Below are 7,723 nucleotides of genomic sequence, written 5' to 3'. Positions count from 1 at the left end.
TATGTACTGCACTGCCATGAAGTAAACTGAACTGCACTAAATGAAGTCAGCTGTGTACTAATGCTCTAACCTTAACATTCATGCAGCCTATGTTATCTGTCCATACTAGGCAACACAAATTCTTCTCAAGTCAGAAGAAAGGTACACACTATTTCCTCTGTAGTCGCTTTCAATCTATAACAATAAAAATCAGACGGTATTTGTCTGAGCGAAACCCGTTTACTGGCGAACGAACTGTGTATGTGTATTATACACTAATGCTTGTTGTTCTTTGTTCCTTTTTTAATTCTGCATGCATTAAAAGAAATAATAATTTAATTGATTATATAATAAATTTGTAAACCCATATTTTTTCCTTATGACCCACTCACTATTTTCTTGGAGATTGAAATGCACTATTAAACCATGAATAATATTATAGAACTTTATCAAGAGACAGATATAACAAAATTAAGAAAGACATTAATTTGTGTGCTTTAGAAGCAAACTCTTTTTAAAAAATCAAATGTAAGACTCGAAGTTGTTTTATAGTGGTATTTTTACAACTAAACTGAGAATTAGGATTATATATAAATATATAAATATATATATATATATATATATGTATATATATATATATATATATATATATATATATCGGATTTATAAAATAAAACCATCTGCCCTTCAATAAGGGTGATCACAAGGATTCAGAAAACAAATACATATATAAAAATTTACAATGAAAATATATACAATAAATTTCAAAAGAAAATTAAAGTGAATCATATTACTTGAAATGAAGATGAAACTGCAAAATTTGAATTGAGTCCTTCAGAATTTCTCTCAGGATTTTCTCGACATTGTAAAATGTGAATGCCTTTGATTTTAAAAGGTTATAGGTGTATTACTTAATATCAAATGAAAGTACACATTTTTCTGCAAGTACGTTAATAAATTTCATTGTAACAATATTAAGTTATTAAATAACAATATTGTAACACTTTAATGGTTCCTTACTACAGTTACAATAATTCCAAAAACAGTTACTATGAATTAAATTGTAGCTAATGGAGTGTATTAACATGTGTTCAACACAATACTAGATACATTGCAATAGTTTCTAATTAATACATCCATTACAATTCTTCCACATAAATTAAATTGTGGAAATTACGTTGTGTAAAGTCAATACGCCATCCTTTTCAAAAGTCGCTATTGAATTGAACTGCACTATAATACATTTGCATCCCTCAATAACGTCATGAACATTTTCTAATATGTGATGGGTGTTCATAGAAATTGATAGCGTTTCACTTCTTTCAGAATTAGATAGTGAAACATTGTAGTTGTATTTGGAAGCCTTTTCTACAGAACCTATGTAAAATGCAGCACAGAATAACAGATCTTCTAGTTTCTCAAAAATTACATGAAAAAGTTCTCCAAATATAGACATAGCTGTTCGATATTTGTTTTTATTCTTCATATCTTTTAGTGTTATTATATTTTCTTCTGTTAAGTCCCTCTCATTATTGTGGTGAGTCTTAACGTGGGTTATTAAATTATGAATAAGACCAATAAATTGGCAGTTTTCTTTAGAAAACAATTCAAATGGACACGAATGGAATCCATATTGGCATTTGGATTCGTGGGCCTTAGTATGCCACACACCATCACTAACATTACATCCACGTATTTTGTTTGCACAACGTAATTTTGTGTACCCGACAAGAAGTTCCATCGATACATTACGAACACCTAGCACAGGTGACGAACATTGCTGGCACCTGTTCAAGTGAGTTTGACAAACTTTGCAGACATTATGCCCATTTTTGCATAGAAATATTGGAGGCATTATGTAATTTAAGCATACCATACATTTCAATTCTTTCAGAATGCTCTCATTTACAATGTCAAATGGAACAAGTGGAGGGGCTTCAGGCTGAGCGTCTCCTATATTCATGCTGAGTTGTGAAGTATCTGAAAATAAGATATACAAGGCGTTAAAATAAAAGTATCCATTATTTTAATAGGTGCTAGTATGCATCAAACCAATAAAATAATGTCTAATAAACATGGGTCCTAAAACACATACCTTCTGAGATCTGAACACTTGTTCATAGGAGGTGATCTATGTGACGTCAATTCATGGTAATGCATTCCTCTGCCCTTCGGCGTAAGGAATCTCGCACTCTTTGAGATTTACCATAACGAAAAGGCTAGGAGATTTAGGTTTGGGGAACGAGCAGGACAAGGTGTGGGGCCTTCCCGATCAATCCAGCGGTCCTGAAATGTCAGCGTCAGGTGTTCACGGACATTGCGGAGAAAATTTGCTGGTGTACCATTGTGCATGGACCACATCTTTAGTATTTCGTCGTTGTTCCTACAATGACTCCTAACATTTTTCAGTAGGAAGAGAAAACACATTTATTCATACTATCGCAGCCGTACATAGGAGACTATGAATTCTTACATTTTAGAAAGAAAGAAATATAATTACATACAGGATATTTTATTTGCTGTATCACTATTTAAGTTATTTAATAGAGCAAAAATCTGAAAATCGATAAATATGTCACATAGGAGTAATTGCAGGAACAACGACGATTTGGTGACGTGACACGTTGTCCAGCAAGATAGGCAATACATTAATAAGAAAGTCCTGATAGCGAGCCCCAGCTAATCTCAGTTGTAGCACGTATGGCCATATTAATCTGTCACCAAGAACGCCTCACCACAAGTTGATTGGGAATCGCTGCTAATGCCTTGTTTCTTCAACTGCATGGGGATTTTCATCAGCCCATACATGCTGATTACGAAAATTCACAACACTATCTCTGCTCAACCCGGCTCATATCCGCAATCAAACTTTTTGTTTTCAGTATTCCTTGCGACGTATCAGTATTCCATGTCGGAGGTGTCAACAACGGTATGATTATCTTGTAGTCTGCTGTATTGTAGGGCAGAGGAATGCATTGCAATGAATGGACGTCACATTGAGCACCTCCTATGAACACGTGTTCAGATCTCAGAAAGTAAGTGTTTTAGGACCCATGTTTATTAGACATTATTTTCTTTTTTTTTTTCCCCTAAAATACTGAATACTTTTTAACACCCTGTATTTACTTACTTACAAATAGCTTTTAAGAAACCCGAGGATCAGTGCCGTCCTCACATAAGTCCGCCATCGGTCCATATCATGAGAAAGATTAATCCAGTCTCTACAATCATATCCCACCTCCCTCAAATCCATTTTAGTATTATCCTCTCATGTACGTCTCGGCCTCCCCAAAGATCTTTTTCCCTCCGGCCTCCCAACTAACACTCTATATGCATTTCGGTCATACGTGCTGCCCATCTGGAAACAAGATATAAATTTTCTAATTATAATCCCATAAAACAAAGTTGTTGTAAAATAATTAATAATGTCAGTTTACTTTGAAGCCTTATTGCAACTCTCACTTTATACAATATCCCATATTTTGTCTAATCTTTAAGAGTCGATCTATAGGGACCACCGCACCTTGATAGGACGAAGATAGTTGGTTGATAATTTTGCTTGATGAGGATTTTTTACGCACTGAAAATATAAGACATTCTAAACGAAATGGCATCCAAAGTACGGTAACAGATCCAATACACATGAATCATGTATCTAGGCTACTATTTCGGAGGAATTCCGCAATACTGCGTGTTCTGTTCAAAGTGTGTCATGGCTCGCTGTATATTGTTATGTGGCTAGTCGATAAGCCTAGAGAATTCAATCTTCCTACACTTCCGCAGAGGCGTATTACCTATGTGCCAGAGAAGTTGCCTAGCAAGTACGGCGTTCATTCCGAAGAGTACTTACCGATACGTACTGTAATGCCTGTAGTGGCAGTAATATGAACTGTTTGGAAACACGTACTGAGGTGAGTTTTTTTTTCTTACTGTCGGGATATGGGGAGAGGGTTAAGACGATTACTTACGTATTTGTTGACATTAACTTCGATGGTCAACATGGACACGGAGCATTTGATTTGTATTGTGGAATGTTGCCGTACGCAACCGATGATAACAAATACCCTGCGTACGACTTGGCCGCGCAAAACACAGTTCGAAAGAAGTTATGGTAGCACACAGACCTTACAGACTGTCATTTGTTGCTACGACGTTCAAGTTATACCATACACGTTCTCAAGTTCAGAATGAACGCCTTGATTAATAGGTAACTTCTCTGACATAAAAGCTAAAACTCGCTTCAAATCGCTGACTCACAACAGTGACGTCATGACACACTTTGAAATGTACACGGAATGGCAAGGGACGTTTTTAGTAGAAAAAGAAGAATCTTCAGCGAATCTCTGGAAAAATTACTAAAAAAAAAAAGATTAATGATGTGCTTTGTGTGAGGCAATAACATAGACATTGCGAGGAAGTGAAGAGAAATGACTACAAGCATTTCAAATGTGGATATGGAGAAGAATGGAGTGTGTGAAATTGACAGCCAGAGTAAGAAATGACACGATGTTGGAAAGAGTAGGTGAAGAACAATGATGGTGAAAGTGACCACAAAGAGAAAAAGGAATTGATTGTGTCACTAACTGAGAAAAAAACTGCCTACTGAAGGATGCACTGGAAGGAATGGAGAAGAGTTCGGAACAGAGGAATATATCAGATGATAGACGATATTAAGAAAATGTGTGGAACATATGCGGAGACTAAGAGGAAGGCAGAAAATAGGAAAGATTGGAGAGTGTTAGATTTGCAGTGAAAGATCTGCCCTTGGAGAGAAAACTATGAATGAATATGTATATATACCGTTTTTTATATATAGATAGTTTTCGTAAGACCTGAGATTTGTGACAGGTTATGTTTTTGTTTAGTAATGTTTTGGTATGCCTTGCATATATATTTTTCTAGAGATAGGTTTTGTTGGTGATGTACTGTTTCAAATAAAAGTTTATGGACGCTTTTGTTGAATAGATTAACGTGAGATTGTGTTCTTCATATTCTATTGTCAATAAGAGAGGATGAATTCTGCTTTAAAGTGGGACATTGTAAAATTGTGTTGTTGATATCCTATTACCAATAAGAGAGGTTGGGTTGTTTTAGATGGGATATCGTGAAATAATGTTGTTGATATTCTATTGTAAATAAGTGCGTAGCCTATGTGTTCTTTTATACAATAAGATATCGTTAAGTTGTCTGTAATTATTGGTTTTTCATTAGTTTTATTTATTTGTATTGTTTTTCGTCGGCCATGTTGAGACGTCGTCGTTTGTTAAACTTTACGAAAATTATGCCATAACCTATAGTAAAATAATCCTGAACTTCCAGAGAACTACCTGTAGTTTCTCCGCGGAAAGTTTTGTGTGTTCGAATTCTAAAATATATTTTGCTATTTAATAGGATGTTTTGAATTCTAAAAACATTCCATGTTCTATAATTTTTGCTTACATAATTGTTGGAAGATACTTCAGATCAAATCCTACCAGAACATAAAACGTTTGTTTAGAAAGAAACGTAATTTCAATGGAAACAGATCCATAATTTTGTGCAAATTTAATGTCGGTAGCACTTTCTCTGTTAGGAAAAGTAACTCCGAATTCGAACTAAGAAATGTCAAGTACTGTTACTAATCTCAGATCCTTGCAGAGATACCATAACTTTTATTTTAAGCTGAAGTCTATTTTCACCAATTTTTATATCGTATTAGGTGAACAAAATGAATTCACCGAGTTTTCCTGTTACTTAAAAGTGAAACTAATCTAGATACATCTATCTATCAATCATATTCTTTGCGATTTAAATTCGAATAGGCCATTAACATTCTCCGCGTAGTGAAGTTACTCAGGTTTCTCCAATAGCCCAAATTGTAGAATGATAGACACACACACATATATATTCTAAATTATAGACATCAGCTCAAAGAATTTGAGTGACCACAAGGTCCTGAATACAATAAACATGTACAATATAATGTGATGTGATACATTAAAGAAAAAAGAAAGTTAATTGTTTAAGGCAAATATAAGTGGATTAATTGAAATAGAAATAATGATGTAATATTTGAAGAGAATCATTGATAATATTTATAAGGACAGACATTACATAATCAAAAGGAATGTGAAATTCCTTAAGATAATTCCATGTGAATTTGGAAATAGAACCTCTACTGCCAAACAGCAAACCAATGAAAGACCATTGTTTAAGAAGGACGTTGTACTTTTGAGAAAGATAAGGCAGACAAGGTTCATATATGGACTTCTTCTCAATATCAACTTCGGTGGCCTGATTTAGGTTTCTTTCGAAACGGATAGTAGGGTCAAGAACAAGATCCCGTTTTAAGCGTCCGTTAATAGAAATAATGTCTGCCCGTCTGAAAGAACTATATCTGATGATACACAATGTACTTCCTCACACGGGCAGTCTTAACCTTATCGAACCATCTTTTAGATAAAATTAATTTAAAATATCTGTGCAACTTATAAAATTAATAAAAATTATAAATGTGAATAATATGGATAAAAGGAAAATAGGGTATATCAAGACAAAGTAATGTAATAAAGGAAAGTAAAGTAGCATTAAACATGGGGGAACAGTGATACTGATAAGTATTACAATCATATGTGCAATTGATATCGTTCATGACGACGCCAGTATTCACTCAAAATTCACTATTTGCCAAGCTTTCCTCGTGAAGAATATAAACTAAGTAATTACTCATTTCGGCCAATCTTCGACATCTCACCGCACCGCACCACGCCTGATTCTCGTTTCGTTATGGATTAAATGGGTGATAGCTAAGCGACATGATGCAGAGATATGTGACAAGGTTAGTGGATTAGTTTCGGGGATATCTAAGTGACGTGAAGACGAAGTCTTCCTGTGTAGTGTGGGGGATATCGAAGTTACACCCTTGTTTTCAACAGACTGAAGTCATAAGTTTCACTTACCTTGTAACAGACACCTTCCTTTCTTCCAATGTTATTTCCCGAAATGTATTCTCCCAATTAAAAGATGTCCTCACAGCTCACGAGTAACTGACAGCACCTTGAAGTAAGAAGCAATGACTTTCATTTAAATCTGTAAAAAAGAAATGAGTTAATTAAATTTTATGAAGATATACCATTTCCCAAGCCAATAAGCCTCATTATAATTTATTAAAATCTTTCCTTTGTTGTAAATTCACTTATAAGCTGCAACATAAAAATCCAAATTCTACATATTGCAGCTATGTAAATACTTTTTCAATAAAGAAAGATGATCTAATTGACTATAGCGGAATACTCCTCTTTTATTATTATTATTTATTATCCAATTTAATAAACCTTATTTCACCCTGAGGTATATTAGTGTTATAGTTGGCATCAAAATACATATTTTATAACCAACAAACAATAGTAAATTTATAATACAAAATAGTGGTCACAGTTACAATTCACATGAATTATGTAGAAGAATGCACCTTAATGAAAGAATGGATCCTGTTAAAGATTAATGAGATGTCTGAGGAATAATCAATGCAAAAGATACACAAGAAAATGTCTAACCGTTTCAAAGTAAATACACGACCTTAAAAATATAATCAATAGTAGATTAATATAACAAAGTTTGACTTTCACTTTCAAATTAATACTTAATTCATGAAAAATTGAACAATTAAAAGTAATAAAGGGATATTACAAGCAATGATTTACGGTTACAAGTTACATACGTGATTCAGGAACAAGTACAATGATGAAAATAATAAGACAAGTAA

At 34.0% G+C, this 7,723-nt stretch overlaps 1 long non-coding RNA gene across 1 annotated transcript in view; it reads right to left on the bottom strand.

The window, feature by feature from the left end:
- Positions 1 to 996: 996 nt before the first annotated feature.
- LOC138691218 (uncharacterized) overlaps positions 997 to 7,723 on the bottom strand; it is a 1,067,443-nt gene continuing 1,060,716 nt past the window's right edge. The window contains exons 5-6 of the long non-coding RNA XR_011329767.1: positions 6,918 to 7,014; positions 997 to 1,959 (exon numbers count right to left, since the gene is read on the bottom strand). This is a non-coding gene — a long non-coding RNA (uncharacterized lncRNA). The remainder of the gene's footprint in view (positions 1,960 to 6,917; positions 7,015 to 7,723) is intronic.

The sequence above is a fragment of the Periplaneta americana genome, chromosome 16 (assembly GCF_040183065.1).
Source record: "Periplaneta americana isolate PAMFEO1 chromosome 16, P.americana_PAMFEO1_priV1, whole genome shotgun sequence".
Classification (NCBI taxonomy): Eukaryota; Metazoa; Arthropoda; class Insecta; order Blattodea; family Blattidae; genus Periplaneta; species Periplaneta americana.
The sequence above is the reverse complement of the archived record's forward strand: the minus strand, read 5'-3'. Positions and strand labels throughout refer to the sequence as shown.